Source organism: Peromyscus eremicus, chromosome 4, assembly GCF_949786415.1.
Source record: "Peromyscus eremicus chromosome 4, PerEre_H2_v1, whole genome shotgun sequence".
Classification (NCBI taxonomy): Eukaryota; Metazoa; Chordata; class Mammalia; order Rodentia; family Cricetidae; genus Peromyscus; species Peromyscus eremicus.
Window position 1 is genome coordinate 41,196,907 of NC_081419.1, and position 19,010 is coordinate 41,215,916.

Sequence of the window (19,010 nt, forward strand, 5' to 3'; positions counted from 1 at the left end):
GCTCTTATAACTAAATTTAACCTGTTTCTCTTCATCTACATTTTGCCTAGGGGCTTGCTTTTTACTTTTCTTTCATTCTGTATGTCTTACTTTCCTACCTCCTCTGTGTTTGGCTGGCTGGCTGTTGCCTGCCTGGCTGGCCTCAGGCATCTGCCTCCCTCATTCTCTCCCGAGCTTAGATTCCTCCTACTACTTATTTTCTCTGCTCATCAGCCCCACCTATCTCTCTGTGCCTAGCTATTGGCCATTCCGCTTTTTATTAGGCCAATCAGGTGCCTTAGGCAGGCAAGGTGAAACAGCAATACACCTTTACATAGTTAAACGAATGCATCATAAACAAAAGCAACATATCTTTATGTAGTTAAGTATATGCAGCATAAACAAATACAACACACCTTTACATAGTTGAAATAATATTCTGCAACAAAAGATGGGAGAGTCAAGATGGCTCAACCAGTAATGGCATTGGACACCAAGCCTGACAACCTGAAGCTGACATGGTGGAGGGAGAGAGCCACTTCCTACAACTTGTCCTCTGGTGTTTGCGCGCGCGTTCGCGCGCGCTGCGCGCGCGCGCGCGCGCGCACACACACACACACACACACACACACACACACACACACTAAATAAATGTAATAAAGAAGCAGAGATGATCAGAGCTTTCACACAATGAAATAGTAGTAGTTTGTTTGTTTTAAAGAAATTGACATTAAATCCAGTTTTAGGAGCAAATCCTCTAAGTGCACCCATCTTTGTATTTGTTTACTAAAGAAAGAGCCCACTGTATGTAAGCTAATGTTACTCAATCTTAGCCTAGCAGTGTGGAGTCATTATGTATGGACTCTGACGTCAGGTGCCTGAGCTCACATCTTAGAATTGTCTGCTTAATTCCTGTGTGATTGACATATCAGTAAAGTGAGTGGCACCAGGGCCATGTCCTGAGGTTGTTCTAAGGCTGGACTGCAAACCACAAGGCCTGGAATGTTCATATACCCAGTAATGACTCAGTTCTCCAACAACACAGAGTCTATGAAGGCGATTGTTTAGTTATGGACATAGCCATTTAACAGACATTTAGCCAGGACCCCTTGGTGTAAGAATCTTATAGGCTGACTTGGTAGTATTTATTAAGGAGATATTGTCATATCTTTATGTTTCCAAAAAGATTAATAGCCCTGTCTTAGTTAGGGTTTCTACTGCTGTGATGAAACACCATGGCCAAAGCGGCTTGGTGAGGAAAGTGTTTGCTTCAGCTTACAGGTCTGGCTCAGTCTTTCCTGAAGAGTGGTCAGGGCAGGAACCTGGAGACAGGAACTGATGTAGAGAACATGGAAGGATGCTGCTTACTGGCTTGCTCCCCATGGCTTACTCAGCCTGCTTTCTTGTAGAATCCAGGACCACCTGTCCAGGGGTGGTACTGACCACTGTGGTGGTATTGTGTTCCCCAAAATATTGTGCACCCTAATAAATTTATCTGGAGTCAGAGAACAGAACAGCCACTAGATACAGAGGCTAGAAAATGGTGGCACTCACGCCTTTAATCCTAGCATTCCAGAGGCAGAAATCCGTCTGGATCTCTGTGAGTTCAAGGCCGCATTGGAAACAGCCAGGCATGGTAACACATGCCTTTAATCCCAGAAAGTAAGCCTTTAATCCCAGGGAGTGAGGGCAGAAAGCAGAAAGGTATATAAGGTGTGAAAACCAGGAACTAGGCTGGTTAAGCATTCAGGCTTTTGAGAAGCAGTTCAGCTGAGATTCATTTGGATAAGGACTCAGAGACTTCCAGTCTGAGGAAACAGGATCAGCTGAGAAACTGGCAAGGTGAGGTGGCTGTGGCTTGTTCTACTTCTCTGATCTCCCAGCATTCACCCCAATGCCTGGATCCGAGTTTGATTTTATTAATAAAATAAGAATTTCTAAGATTCATGCTACAGACCACAATGAATTGGGCCCTCCTACAGACTTACCTTATTACAGCCTGGTCTTCTAGAGGAATTTTTGATTGAGGTTCCCATCTCTCAAATGACTCTAGTTTATGCCAAGTTGACATAAAACCATCTAGCCCAAGAACAGTAAAAGAAATTCTAAGTTTATTAGAACTTAACACTCATTACCTAATCATTTTACCAACTCAGTTAAACTTCTGGTTTGTACTGTGCACATATGAAACATTTTCTAGAAAAGATTTTTGGCCAGCAAATCGTATGTCAATGGTCATGTACCAAAGACTCACTCTTCAAATGTGTTCACAACAGCTTTCAATACCTCTAGAAAGACTTTCCTAATGTATGTCTCTATTAAAATAGTAGCTGTACCTCAAATGCCTGGATTGTTCTTCTAATTTATTTTAAAATAAATGCTTAATACGCCAGAGTGATGGCTCAGTGATAAAGAACACTTGTACTCAGACAGGACCTGGGTTTGGTTCGTAGCACTCACACAGTGGTTCCAGGGAATCTGATGCCTGCTTCTGACCTCCATGAGCACCAGGCACATACACATACATGTAGGCAAGACACTTATACATATAAAATAAAATAATCTAAAAAATTTAAGTAAATGCTCAAGAGCAAACTTCTGTCAAATGTAATTAGACAGCCATTGATTTACTTTGTGTGATGGCTTAAAAGAAAATGGCCCCCATAGAGAGTGGCAGTATTAGGAGGTATGACTTTGTTGGAGTAGATATGGCCCTGTTGGGAGAAATGTGTTACTGTGTATGTGTGTGTGTGTGTGGGGGGGGGCATTGAGATCTCCTATGTTCAAGCTATGCCCAGTGACACAGTGCACTACCTGTTGCCTGTGGATGAAGATGTAGAACTCTCAGCTCTTTCTCCAACACCATGCCTAACCGCATGCCACTGTGTTTCCCACCATGATGATAACAGACTAAACCTTTGAACCAGTAAGCCACCCCAGTTAAATGTTTTCCATTATAAAAATTGCTGTGGTTATGCTGTCTCTTCACAGCAATAGAAACTTTAACTAATACGGTAAGCTTGGTTGACATTTACCCAATGAACACATCAGGGTTAGATGTTCCAGTCTATATTCATTCTCATTGAGAAGTAACAGTTTTTTTTTCTTCATGTTTACCCTATACCAACTGCTGAATATTGCATTCTTATTCACTACAATTGGCAACGTCTTAAAGTAGGAGGGCTATAGAATGAGTTGCTGAAATATAATGATTAGATACACTTAACCAAAATCCTGAATTCCTAAATCATAGTGTTAAACTGATAATTTAAAAAAAGCATTTAAACGTCAGAGTACAATATTATATGAATAACATTCACAAAGGGCTTGGTTGGTAAAATATTGCCACTTAAGACTGAAGACCTGAGTTTTCAGATCCTTAGAAATCACCTAACTAGACAGGTTTCTCAGTGTGTGCCTGTAATCCCAGTGCTGGGACAGTGGAGACAGGCGAATCACAGGAAGAGAGCCTTGGTGCTAGCTAGCCTAGCTGAATTGGTGAGCTCTAGGTTTGGTGAGACACCACATCTCAGAGCATAAGATGTTAGTAATCTAGGAAGATGTCTGATGTCCATGTCTAGCCTCTACATACACGTTCATTCACACAAACATAGATGTGCACCCCTATACTAGTAACCCACATTTACATGTGTATACATTATCCCACACACGTAAAAAATTTCTTATTTTGTTTATCTGATTCCTAATTTTTCATTTTTGTTTAGATTTTATGGTTATACTTGTATGTACCTATACTTTCTACATAAATACGTGTACAGTTACAATTATTGGAGTTCATAATAGAGTACATGCATTTTTAACTAGAGGGACCAAAGTATTCTAATTTTTAATAAGAAGTCAATTGTGGAGAATTGAGGCACCTTATTTGAACAGTAAAATAAAAGGAAGAATCCAAAATATGTTAGAAAGTTTTTTTTCCATTTGTTCCACCATTTTTAAGAAGAGCATCCAACAGAGAGCTCAGAAGTGGTCCACTCAGTTCCTTCCCTTGTGACACAGTAAGCCAGAGCACCACCCAGGGACGGAAGCTATTCCCAAGCTTATTCTTAAACTTATGATTAAGCTTTCAGGAAGAGGACTTTACACTTAACCCTTGCAATCTGCAGGGTTGGAATTTTGCTATCAATTCCGTTCTCCAGCTAGAGGCAAAACTCTTAAGATTGGAGCCTCTTGGGGTCAATTAATAACATAGTTGATATTTATTTACATATGTGGAGTGAGGGGGAGTACATGCATATGCATAGAGGCCAGAGGTCAATTTCGGAGTTGTCGTTTCTCAGAACTGTCTCCGTCTTGTTTCCGTTATTTGTTTGGAGACAGGATTTCTTACTTTTGCCTGGAACTCACTGATTTTGCTAGGCTGTCTGGCTAGTAAAACCCAGAGACCTGCCTGTTTCAGGCTCCTCAGTACTGAGATTATATATGCATGCCACCAGGCCCGGGTGCTGAGGAACCATCTCAGGTCCTCATGCTTATACTTTACCAACTGCGCCATCTCCCTAGCTACTGATACTCATATTTTTTTTTTTAATTGTAGTTCTACACAGTTGTTGCAAGCACAGCTTTGTGGATTCTGAGATACTATCATTCCTGGGAGAAATGCAAGATTTCATTCCTTTGACCCTCTAGTCACATTTTTACCAAGTTATTAATGTCAGAACTTTGGTTTGTGTGTATTTCTGTTTACAGATATTGTGTTTAGTATAGAATGTTGATTCCTGAACATTGAATCATTCATAACCAGCACTAATGCAATTCATGTCTTAACAGAGCTTATCTGATATGCTTTCTCTGTGAGGCTCATTGACGTTTCCCTGTGCTTAGGTACAGGAGACATGGCTCATCTGTATGCATAGAGCCATTTCAAACAGTGTGATCACCAGCATAGTGCAAAAATGTGTAAAACATGGCTCTAAATGCGCAAAAAAAAACAAAAAAACTCCTTGTTTATGTAGCATGAAAGCCAAAACACAGAAGCAGAACTTTGTACTCTATGATGGCTAGTTTCTTTTTTTTTTAAATTGAATATAGATCCCCCACCTCCCTGTGGAATAATTCTCTGTACACTGTAAAGATTTGTCACTCGAATTGGTTTAATAAAACACTGATTGGCCAGTAGCCAGGCAGGAGGTATAGGTGGGGCTACCAAACTGAGAATGCTGGGAAGGAGAAGGATGGAGTCAGGGGTCACCAGGAGACACAGAAGGAGCAGGAGATAAATATGCCATGCTAATAAAGGTACCACCACATGGCAGAACATAAATAAGGAATATGGGTTAATTTAAGTGTAAGAATTAGCTAGTATTAAGCCTGAGTTATCAGCCAAGCATTTATAATTCACATTCAGCCTCTGTGTGGTAATTTGGGAAGCAGCTGCCAGGTTTTGGGGAACTAGTGGGTAGGAGAGAAATGCCCATTTACATTTTTTCATACAATATATTCTGATTATAGTTTACCCTCGCCGACTCCTCCAGACGCTCCCCACTTTCTCACCCATCCAACCCCACATCCTTTCTTTCTTTCTCTCACTAGAAAACAAACAGGCATCTAAAAATAATAAAATAAAACCATATTGGGAAAAAAGAGCCAAAGAAAGTAACAAATACAGAGAACATTATTAAGGTGCACAATTGAATTTCTAAAAGGGTTTAACTGAAGAGCAAAGACACACCCTGAATGTAAGCAGCACATAGGCTGGAACCCCCCCCCCCCCATTGCCCAAAAGAGGAAAAGAAGAGAAATCAAGCCGATCCCTGTTATCTCCCATTCTCGGCTTCCTAGCTGGTGCCAACCTGCTCCCACCCCCTGCCTTCCCTGAAGTAATAGACTTGTGTTCCTCTCTATTGTGAGCCAATAATGAATCCCACTCCTTTAAGTTGCTTCTTGTCATGCATATGCACACAGATATTTAAGCTCAGCTGGGATATTTGGTTGGGATGACTCAAAATGCTTCATTGCTGACACATGTTGACAAATGTTTAATCAAGGGTCATAAGCATTGGTGTTGTGGTGCTGGAAACCACTGGGACAAACCAAAGACTTAGGCTCAATTCAAATTTGTATTAAATGAATTGGTTCTTACTTCTAGCAAGACAGCAGCCCTTGAGCTAAACCGAAGGGGAGTTAAGTGGGGTTTGAAAGCAGACATCAGGAAGGTGCATATTACAACTATCCATGGAACCTCCACTAGGCAGGAAAACTGTTTTACTTCCCTCAGGTGTTTCTTACTTTCCTGCTATATAGTCATAAAAAGACCATTTCATCCCTTTCCCATGGTGATAGCAAGTTTTACGGAAGCAAAGGCAGCTGTTAATACCTCACAGCCTACCAACTTATTCTTTTTTGGTTTTTTGTTTTGTTTGGTTTTTCTAGATAGGATTTTTCTATGTAGCTCTGGCTATCCTGGAACTCTATCTGTAGACCAGGCTACCCTCAAACTCACAGAGATCTGCCTGCCTCTGCCTCCCATGAGTGCTGGGATTAAAGGTGTGCCTCACAACTGCCCAGCCAATTATACTATTCTTATCTCACTTGAAGGCCACTAGGATCTTCCAGAGCAAAAGATCACTGGCCCTTAAGGGATGCCTGGCTTCACATTAAGTTTCTTTAGTTACCACAGGGGACCCATGTAAATTATTGCTCAGGTCTGAGCACTCTGATACCTGGGATAGAGCAGTTCTTTTCTGGGCAGGCAAAAACCACAGTGCCATTAGAGTAGGGCCGGCCATCATGTCCCCACGTTGGTTAAGAGGTTACAGATATATGACGTAATGGCAAGTGTTGAATCCACAAATGTGAAGTTTGTAAGTGATGACCCTCAGCTATGCTTTGAATACTTGAACCCTCACCAACATTCACCTTGAAAAACATCCCAATGAAACAATGTTAAGAGGTGATTAGGGTATAAAAATGGGGTTAGTCACTTCCTTTATCCTTCCATTCCATCTGTGATGTGAACAAGAAGTATCAAGGCACCATCTAGGAAGCAAAGACTGAGGCTTTCATTGGACAGATCCTGCCTTCCTCATCTTCATCCATCTCCAATTGGACTTCCTATTCTTACTGTACTTTTTTTCTCTTTTTTTCCAGTAGCATCAGTAGACTGAGACAAACTAGCCAGGCATTGTGGTGCATGCCTTTCATCCCAGCACTTGGGAGGCAGGGGTAGGTGGATCTGTGTTCAAGGTCACACTGGTTTACAAAGCAAATTCCAGGACTACAATGAGAAACTGTATTGAAAACAAAACAAGGAAAAAGACTGAGATGAACTGCATGTGTATACGTTTTCATTTTATTTTCTTTGCCTAGCTGGTATTATTTGGAAAACTGGATTGTGCTTTTCAGACATGTTTCTGAATTACATATAATTCATTTCGACTAACATTATTATTATTTAAATGGGCTTATATTTTCACTAATTTGTTAATAAACAGGTAGTAGCTTGGGGCATTCATCTGCCAAACCAATTGAATTAGGCATTGCCCCACATTTGCTTAGAATAAATAAATCCTTTTTATAGTACATAAAATACATAACTTAATAGTGGTAACATCTGGGATACTTTAGAGCATAAATTCCTACCTGGCATTTGGAAAAATTAAATCACATATGAATTCAACTGAAAAAGTTATCTAGCGTTTATAAATAGGAGAGGAAGTGGAAAGAGTTAGCAACCCGATTCGACTTACTACAGAAGAAGGCTTGCGGGTGTCACGCCTGTTGCGTAATCTTTATTTCCTCAATCTACTGGCTCAGCAAAGAGAATGAGTGATGATCAACTCATGTGTTGTTTAAAAACATGTCTTGTTTACAGTTAAGTTTCTTATGCTTTTATAATTAATTTTGTTATACTTTTAGTGATAGTATCAGGAAATCAAACCTTCACAAGAATATAAGGAACAGCCATTTTGCTGCATGTTTGTTGTGCCCAAGGAGACTAAGAGTCTAAGAATCAAGAGATTCAGATATGCAAGAGAATCAGTGGACGAAGCCCAGACACTCACCACCTCCTCCAAAGAGAATGGATCACTCACCTTTTTTCTTTTTTCTTTTTCAATTTTACACATTCTGTGGTTTGGGAAAATGTTTTCAAATTCTGTATGAAAGACTAAATAGAGAATTCTTGTAAAAATGAACATTTAGATGACCTCACACTTAATATGTTTACACCCATCAAAGTAACAAGTGAGCTCGGCTAGGCAGCTGTCCTTATTCCAGGGGTTTCTGGTAGAATCAAGTACTAAGAAGTTGCCTGTTATGCCCACATCATGAGCCCCCCATAGACCACCAGAATTCCCAGTTCATATGCAAAAGCGAAGAGACTTTATTTCAAGCTTGGGCTCTCTGTCTGTTCTGACACAGAGATGAATCAGGGAGAGCGCTGAGCTCAGTTAGGGCAGGATTTTTAAGGAGTAAAAAATGGGGGGTTGGGGGAATTCCAGATTCAGATGGGGGTTGAACTCCTGATCGGGCAGGGGTGGGGCAACAGAAGTCCTGGCAAACAGGGATTGGTACTGGCGCTGCTGCAAGGAAATTGCCAACCTGTATACAAGCTATGTAAGCTATCCTTCATGTTGTGGAGCATCTAGTACTTGTTTGTCTCAATTTTGATTGATCCTCCGAGGGGTATAGTTTGTGGTTTTTCCTGGTTTTTGTAAGGGTGAGGCCTAGTCCCTGTACTGTTAGTCTGTAGCCTGTCATGGCTGCACTAATGTTAGGTTAGACCTCTTCATTGCCAGGTTCCAAACCTGTATGGCACTTGGCTACGTGAGGGAAAGGGACTTCAGTGACAGGCTGCTATTGCGATAATTGGGGGAAAGGAGTGTGTAAGTTGGTGAAGGAAGGAAAAGATGGTACAAATATTTGGTGAGGTCATAATTTTATATCATACATTTTATGTTATGCAATTATTGTGCATCCTGAAATAGTTTCTTTTCCTGTTGCTCTGATAAAAGAACTCATAACAAAAGCCACTTAAGGGGAGGAAAGGCTATTTGGGCCCATAGTTCAAGAGCACAGTCAAAGAGGCAGGAGACTGAAGCAACTGGTCACATGACACCCACAATCAGAATTGGGGGGAGGAATGGATTCTAGGCTTGTTTTCTCCTTTGTATTTAGGCCAGGCCTCTAGCTCAAGGAGGGTTCCTGCACTTTTAGGACGGGTCTTCTCACCTCAATTAACCCAATTAACATAATCCCTCACAGGTACGCTTGGAAGCTTGTCTCCCAGGTGATCCCAGATCAAGCTGACATTTAACACTACCCATCACATCCTTAATTTCCTTCTAAATTCCTAGTTAGCAGTGCATACATTGGATATCAGTGTTGTGAGTATATTTATCTCAGAACTTTTCCCTGATCTTCACATGTTCAAATTTTCAAAATCTACTTTAAACAGATTTCATCATATTTATTTTTTTCCCACAAAATGAGCAAAACAAATCTCATAAGGGCCATGTTTATAGTATGTGATCAATTCTTCTCTTTTCAATAACATCATGATTCAATTATTTATTTAAGAATAGTTCAAGCTAAAGGATCTATGGCTTCAATAGAGAACAGTAAACAGGTTGTCTGTGTGGAGTATGTGGGCTGTCTGGACAGGCTTCAGGAAGGCTCTGTCCACTTTATGAGCAACCTGCTTATGTGCATACACATGTACTGTATGCGGTTCGTTAGTAATCGAGAATATAAACCTGCATTTGTTTTGTGGAATGACAACAATGAACCGGAGAAAAAAGCCTGAAACTTATCTCACAAAATGAATTCTGATGTTCCCGGACCCTCTATAACCAGGTATCTCCTCCCAGAAGCTGGCAGACACAAAACAACCATAGTCTCATTCATCCCTTCTCAGGAGCTGGTGATTGAGAACACATAGGCTTGATTCCTTCACCAGCCTCTGGCGGACTGCTCCTCATAGATGAAGACTCCTCTGCTGCCCCCTTGTGGAGTTTCATTATCAAGTCTGAGAGGCACTGGATGAGATTTAGCAGATCTTAAAGCAAAGCTAACTACACTCAGCATAGATTATACCGAGGCAGTTAACAGGAAAAGCAGGTGATTTATGTTTCTCAAGAGGAATTTAAAGCCATGGTTGTGATTTAAAGTGTTGTATTTTATAAAAGCTGGTGTAAACTTCTTATTACCCAATACCACTAATGCTCTGCCCAGTCTTAGAAAAGAACATTTAAATGAAGCTGCTCAGGGCTCAGGTCCTTCTGGTACAGAGTCATAAGAGAAAAGGCATCTGTATGTAAGGGGCAGGATGGTGGGTGCTGAGGCTGATTTTAGGCCTGTTTGGGGATGGCCTAAGCCACCTTATCCCTTCCCACACTAGCTAAGATTACAATGGGGGAACTTTCCTCTGTGCTGATCACGTGACGTGACTCCTTGGGGGGGTGCATTTTTGTTTACATGTCATTCTTGGTAAAATTCAGTTTCATGAAGCTGTGCAACATGGTTTTATCCATCTAAATCTTCTTATGTCACTTGTAACAGTCTGCAGTCTGGCACATAAGAGATACCCAGTATCGAATGCCTGACTTTTAAGTATCTTCCACATTCTTGTCATTGAAGAAAAAGAATACACCCATATTCTCTTTCAGAACTTTCTACACATTACCCCCTCAGTTTTTACAACTCCCAAGTCTAATCATGAATGGGCCTGTCACTTTTTCCTGTTCAATATTCACTATTCTGTTTTTAGTAAAATTGCACCAGAATTCCTTAGGCAAAACAACATTTCCCACCCTCAAACCTTATTTTGTATAATTGATCCTTTTCTCGTAAAATAGGGATTTGTAGGTCTAGAGCAGTGGTTCCCAACAACCCTTTGGGGGTCGAGTGACACTTTCACAGGGGTCGCCCAACCATCAGAAAACACAGTTACTTCCATTTTAGGACTCATAACTCATAACAGTAGCAAAATTATAGTTATGAAGTAGCAATGAAAGTAATTTTATGTTTGGGGTCACCACAACATGGGGAACTGTATTAAAGGGTCACAGCGTTAGGAAGGCTGAGAACCACTGCTCTAGAGTTTGATTAGCTCAGGCTATTCCACATACGCACTTTAGCTATAGCAATAAGATGAGGATGGGACCAGAATCCAGTTGGAACTAGGGAAATAAGAATGGAAATTCCCCGTAGCTATTTTTGATGGTGGATGATGCTCTATCAAGGGTTGAGAAGGGGTTTTGGAAAAGACCCTCTCTCATGTCCTCTGAGTGGAGGCAGCAGGGACAGCTGGAGTGATACTCATTTTGGAAAAACTGCTGATACGCCAAATAAAGCCTGACTGGAAGCCAATTTTGGACTTGGGGGTTACATGAGTTAATAAATTTGCTTGTTTATATATACTGAGCTGAATTGTTTTGTCACAACATGAAAGGGATTGCTCCATCTTCTGATAGCAATTATCCTCATTTTGCAAAAGGAGAAACCTAGATTCAAGGAAGTTGCATGATGCATGCCAGTGTTTCAGACCCAGCAGCTGAGCCTGCACTCCACTGCCAAATCTCTGAAACAGTTTCGCAATGTTCCTTCCATAGTTAATACTGGAAACTCCTGAGAAAACCAGTGGACTTACTCTCTTGTCATCAGAGCGGGAGTGAATTTATGAAATCAGGATTGAGAAAAATCTAAGATAATCAGTAAAGAAAGGATACTGCAACCAAGGCATTAGGATTAAGTGATTTTCTGTGTGGCATGGCTAACATCATTTGAGAAAGTGACTTTCCAGGACACATGTCTTGTTTCTTTCTCATCACTTCTTAACTGAGTGCAGATTCATTTAAAATAATGCCCAGAAAGATAGTTTATACAGGAAATTGACATATAACATTTGATATTTCATATCTTTATACCTCTTTTTCATATGTTCCCATATAATCTACTTTTGTATAAATATCACCCAGTTTGGTTTTATTAGACACTTTATGGTAATACTCTTCTCATAGATATTCTGTTGCTAGGTAACATCTTCCTTCCTCCTCCCTTTCCTTCCCTCTCTTTTTCCTGAGCTGGTTACCATAGTTCCCCATGTAATGAGTGGCCCAAGTTTTTACTATAATCTTGTTGGTTGGATTAAGAGTTGTGTTCATATTCTCTGTCTGTCTCTCTTCCTCATCTCTCCACACCAATTTACAGCCTATTTGTTCATATCATATATTTATACTTAATTAGAACCAGATGCACACATCACAAAACCAAAACCAAAATACAGATACAGAGTTCAATGTAATTATTCAATAAATATTTACCCTTCATAATTTATCTGGAGATTCTTCCCCTTTTCTTACATCCTTGCACAGTAATCCCATAGTTGGGGTTTAACTCCAGTTAAAGAGTTGTTAAACTGGGGTAGCAGGTTAAGTTTTAGAAGTTGTTTTTCTTCAGCATTTGATAATTCCCGGTTACCCTGAAGGTCTACTAGCCATCCTTCTCTACATTGGTCTGTGTCTAGGAAGCTGGTCTTGATGGACTGCTCCCGTGAATTTCTTCATCTGGTTTCTGATTACAAATCATTGGCTGGAGGTCAGAGTCTGGAAACAGAATAAGATTTGAGTTATTCCCTTTACTATAATTCATCTGTTTTATCATGCATTGAGACATTGAAGGTCACAGGTCAGGTTGCCCCCTTCATATAGGATCTGTACCTAGATTTCAGCAACTGAACCCTTGCCATCCTTGTCTTGCATCTTCAGCCCAAGGATGGAAATGGTTTGATGATACTTGCTGTAGGATTCTGGACTATCCCTTACTTGGGTCTCTTATTTATATAAATACCTTTTAGTTAAAACTTAACTATTAATTCGAGAAATCCATCTAGTCTGCTTAAAGGACTAAAGGATTTATTAAGAAAGGAAAACTCGCAAGACAGAGCAGAGGAATTGTTGCAGCATCCTGGAAAAGGTGAGACATGGTCCCACGCTGTTCTTCCACCTCAGACTGTCCCAGCATCCAAGTCCCATGAGGGAGTACATAGAGCAGAGTATGTGCATCTGAGGTTTTAAGGGTGCCAGAGAGGCCACGCCCCAGGAGCATGTACTTCAAGGTCATAAGCAGGTAGAGCAGTTACCTGCTACAACTCTAGGGCTGTGCTTCAAGGTCATAGAACATAACAGCTATCCACTACATCTCCCCCTTTTGTCTAAATAAGAAAGTTCTAACCTAATACAAACTATACAAATAGGGATGACTATCAAGTATTGTCCAGGAGAGGGGAAAGGTAATAACATAAATAAAAATAGAAATACAACCAGCAAGAACAACATCAAACAAGAGACATATACTAAAATCCAGAAATGTCCAGAACATAGGTAAATGGCATGTTACAGAGATTACTCTAACAGCTGTCCTATCCTGAAGATTTTAATTTTAGTATCTAAAATGTTCTTAGCTAAGATATGAGAGGATTATAATTGCAACTATCTAGTCTTCAACTCCAGCAAACACCTGAGAAGGAAAATAATATTACCTGAGAAAACAGGAAGTGCAAACAAACAATATCCAAAAAATTATGAGAACAGACAGAGACAGCTGGCAGCCTGGACAGTCACCTAAAAAGTCTCAGCGCCATTGGGACATCCATTTTTGCTACAGGCCTGGAATATCTGACAGACCATTTTCAGAAGCAGGAATTTTGAAAGACCATATTACCCTGTCTTGGCAAGGTTCAGTAGTCACTTTTCCTTGTGTCTTGCTTGTCTGGAAAGGACAGTGTTCATACTGTCAGCCATCGAAGCAAGGGTAGTTCTTTGCCCAGCAGGCTTTTTTTGTGCCAAGAGGAAGACAAACTTCCAAAGTGTCTTAGAAGCCCAACATTCTCACAGGAGTAGATTGGTATTGCCAGGAGCAATCATGTCTCACATCAACAGAATTCTAAGTTATCAAAATATTTAAATGCTATATTATCTCCGTCTATGAAGTGTTTGAAGACTACCTATCCATCTGACATAAGTTTCTGTAAATCTGGAAAACCTAAGTAACATAACTATAGATATGATACTCATGGGTGACTATTAATCTTTAAGTCTTATCTATCTAAATAACCTAAGGACTAAGGAATCAGATTAACAAGGTAAACAGTCTGTAAACAGATGTACAGTATAAGGACAATGACCTCAAAATTGTGACAATACACAAAATATCTCAAATGGAGGTAGAAATGTATAGGGCAATATGATAACAATATCCTTAATATATATTAATATACAAAATATCCTAGACAGAGGTAAAACATACATACAGTATGGCAAATATAATTTTACATTTGTATCAATATACAAAATATTTCAAAAAGGAGTAGGAATATGTGTACAATATGACGATTATAGTTTTGAATTTGTTTCAATATACAAATTATCTTAAATAGGAATATAAAAATGGTTTACATTTGTATCAATATACAAGAATTCATATCAGTGCAAATTATCTAAGGCTGATAGTTTGCTAAATTAGTTTACTAGTAAAATACAATAATCTACCTTGATATACTGTACCTATCCATTCCCTGTTTTTCTTTTCCAAAAAAGAATCCTGAGTCTAAATTTTATCATTCCACCCTCAACTTTATAACAACTTGACCATAACCCTGAGAAAATGAAAACTTTTGGGAGAGGGGGTGTCGTTTTTTTGGACTTGGTTTTGATGGAAGAAATAGCAGTTGAGTCTATGGTTGGAGGCCAAAAAGCAAAGCAAATGTCCAGGGCAAACTAAATTCAGTGGATGCTGGTTGGTGTTTTAGTGGGTTTCTTGCACCATTCAGGGTTTTGGCTCTGCTCTGCTCCTGGCTCCCAGGCCACATCAGTACCTATACCTACATTCATGAAGAAAAGAAGCTAGGTTTTTCTTTTTGTTTAGTTTCAAATTTTAGCTTTGGATAGTTTGAGCAATTAAATATCTTATCACAACATTAACACATTTTAATTTACTTTAAAAGATCTAAGGATGGGATTCCACTTACCTATTTGAAACTACATAATCACCGTGGGCTGTCATTTTCTTCACACAAAGAATAATCAGGCCATGCTTTATTTAAAAAAAAAATATTGGTTAACTGTTCTGATCTGTGTCTTTCTCAGTAAGGCTACTTATTAACATCCAATTTCTCTCTACAGTGTCACTAGGTCTATTCATTTCACAAGATGGTTATATAAAAGTCAAACACGACAAAGCACACACAGCTGAAATAAATGGTCACTGAATGCTATATTAATAAGTGGGTTGTGATTTATTTATTCTTATTGCCTGGCTATTCCCACTAAGGGGTCCTATAAAGTTGGGGTGATCTTTTTTCACATACCTCACACAGCGCTTGAGGATTTTGTAAGTCTGCTCATAATCTATTTAAGAATCAGAACAGGTTTTAATGTTTCTGTATAGGTGTACTGACTTGTTTAATCATAAGCAAATCACTAACAAACGAGCACAAGTACTTGAAAACAACATGTTTAACTTACATGGTTCTGTGGACTCAGTTTTGCCAGTGTAGGAAGGTACAGCATCTGCAAACAATCCATATTCACAAGCGTGCAGCTTGGACTTAAAAGTTACCCCAGATATGTTTCCTGTCTTGCTCAGGCAGCAGATCGCTTTCCGAGGATTACTAATTATAGTGTTGCGGCTTAGTTGTATACACATATTGTGATCAATATTCCTCAAGAGTTTGCATTGAATCCAAATTGCTTAACAGGGCTAAATAACCGAGGCAGGATGTGTGTATTCCGAAGCCTTGTGAAGAGCCCTGTTGACACTTCTCATATGTGCACGATTTGCTAAATTGCTTTAAAGTTTGTGCTTCTGCCAACACAGTGCTTAATATTACTAGAATTAGAAGCAGAAAACTGTTGTTGAAAGCTTTGCTCTAGAAAGGTCAGTTTTCAAGTGGCTGGTTGACATAATAAATGGAAAATAGGGCTTCTCTCTCTCTCTCTCTCTCTCTCTCTCTCTCTCTCTCTCTCTCTCTCTCTCTCTCTCTCTGTCTTCACTGGTGGACAGTAACCTTTATTTAGCTGCTGAAAAAAGCCATTGTGAACATCTAATAAAATTGCAACTGAGTGGCCTCATTTTATAGTGTTGTTTGTATTGTCCAATAGTACATAAAATTATGTGGATTAATTTCTGGAGAAAGTATGCACAATTGTGTGTACACATACATACATATTTAAGAAATCCAAGAGAGTGCACTTTAGCATAATGTAAATAAACAGCATGGTGGAGCCAGGGCGACAATATAACAGTAGAAATTATAACTAAGGGTCTCCTCTTCAATTTTTAGGTTTTGTGTGTTTCAGATTCAATTGTATCCCCTTTCAAATGCATATAACTTAAATCATATGCCTTAAGGTGATAGCATTTGGAGACTGAGTCTTTAGAGGTAATTATCTAGATGGGTAATGAAGATTGGGCCCCCCTGTTGGGTTAGCACTCTTATAAGAAGAGAATTTATGGAAATTTCTTCCTCTCTTTCCACTCTCACTCACTAAACTTGAGTGATGTTAGGACACAGGGAGGAAACTGCTTTCTGCAACTCAAGGACCAATCTATCACTCACCATTGTCCCCAGAGCATCTTGATTTGAAAGTGCCAATTTCCAGAACAATGAGATATGAATTCCTATTATTTGATCCACAAGGCTTGGATCTATTTCCAGAGAAGCCTGAGCTAACAGAGTTGCTGTGTGTGTAATCTCTCAAGTTCTACATAGATTTAAAAGTTGTCAGAATTACTTCGCATATATAACAGGCTATACTTTCAGCCTACCAGGTCACAGTGCTGTTTTTCTTGTTCATTATTTTTATGGGCAATGATGCCAAAAAGTCAATAATTTTGCAGATCACATTTCTTTCCATTATAAGAGTTAACAACTCATTTTCATTATTAGGGCTATTTTAGAGTAGTTCCTTCTCCTTAAAAATACAGTTTTCTGCCTTTTCTCACAGGTAGTGTATCTGAAGAGGAAAATAACATAGTCCATTAGGAGGCTAGGTGGTTGGAAGTCACCTTTACCTGCTGAACTGTCACTCCAAGTGGTCTAAATTCAACAATATACCCAACACAGTATATTCTTGTTCTCGCTGATGCTCAGACCTCACAATTCCAGTGTTGACTGTTGATTTGGCCCTATCTAAAATAAACAGCTCCTTCTTCAGTCTTCAGTGCACAATTACATGGGAAGTTCAAAATTATCAGTAAGTCTTGCTGTGTGTGTACGTGTGTGTGTGTGTGTGTGTGTGTGTGTACGCCCTTCTTTGTGCATGTGTGCTGTGGGTGTGTGGCAGACCTGAGGGTGAGTTGGGCATATGGAGGCTAGGGGACAACCTAAGTACTCTTTCTCAGTCAGTGCCCCCCCCCTTTTGAGACAGAGTTTTACACTGGCCTGTTATGCTTAATTAGCCCACTAGCCAGCCCCAGGAGCTGCCTGTCTCTGTCTCCCCGGCATTAGAAGTGTGATCTATCATACATGATCATCTAGGTTACTGTAATCATGTGAACTTCATGGCCACCAGAAAACATGTATCTTATATTAGAGAAGTGGTTAGATTGATTATTTGGAGGCTGATTTTCCTTGGTCAAAGTATTGTTTTCTTTTCCTTTTTTTTTTGTTTGTTTGCCTAGTTATTTTTACTACTGCCATTCTTTTTTTTTTTCTGTTTTTTTGTTTTTTGTTTTGTATTTTGAGACAGGATTTCTCTGTGTAGGGCTGGCTGTCCTGGAACTCACTGTCTATACTAGGCTGGCCTCAAACTCAGAGATCCTCCTGCCTCTGCCTCTGGATTAAAGGCATGGGCCACCAACTACTGTCATTGTCAATATTCTTCAAATCTTTTCTTTATTACTGTAAATACTTTCTGTTATGGTTTGAAATGTTATAGTTTGGAGGGGCAGAGGGAAGGGAAAAATTAGGAGACCACATAGGCAAACTGTCCGAATTTTACCTTCATCACCGATACCAGCTCTGCAGCTGTGGGTAAGTGAAATTACAAGTCACCTTCCTTTTTGCTCTAGTAAATGAGAAAAGAGACAGAACATGCCTGATGTTGTCCTGTGTTGAAGAATAAGACTTTACAGCTTACAGTGCCTGTTACTTGTTGTTTAATCTACACAGAAAGCATATGAAGAGTAGCTAACATCTTATGAAAAGAAAAGCATGTACTTTAAAGCACACACACATCTATATTTGGTAAAGTTACCAAATGCTTAATATATATATAGTTTGATATTTAAATATATATGTATATAATCTTGATAAAACACTGTTGCCTATACAATGCTAACTAAATCATGGAGACGTTGTTGTTTTTTTAAAAATCTGTGGGCAAATGTGAGTTTCTCCAAGACATAGTTTATAACAGTGGAAACTTTGTAGTTTAGATGTTGCGTTTAGAAAGCCTGCTGTAGGCTGTGGTGTTTGAAAATCCTTTCTGTACCTATCTCCACCCCTTTTCTCTAAGGAAGATACATTATCAGGATTTGCTATTTTGTCCCACTTGCAAGCTAACAACAAGCTTGCCAGTTTTCATACAAGTTGGCAGAGGCCTGGGATGCCTGGGTCGGAGACAAAGGACTTCATTACCCAAAGTACAATAGAAGCCTGGGCAAAGCTCCCTTGGACCCGTGGGAGCCTCCCAGAGAGTGCTCAGTTACGTAAGCAGTGGGCTTGCTATCACACTGGAGGAAGTCTGTGGTTAGGTAGGGGTAGTCTCTTTAAAAGGGCTGTTAGCAAACTCATCCAAATTTTATCCTGGGGCATGGGTACTGTCTTTGAAAGTAGACATGTAGAAATCAACAGACTTGTGGAGAGCTGACTCCCAGCATAAAGGAAGACAATGCATCAGTGAAACTATTTTGATAATAAAAAGTACAAAGGAATTCTGATCTTAAAATTGGATCAGTGTTTTAACTACAAATTACCCTCCCAAGCACTTTGAATATGCAGCTTGTCAATTAGAATAAAACTTGGCATGGATTTCTTCCGCTAACAGTTTAATCAGTTGGTACCCAGT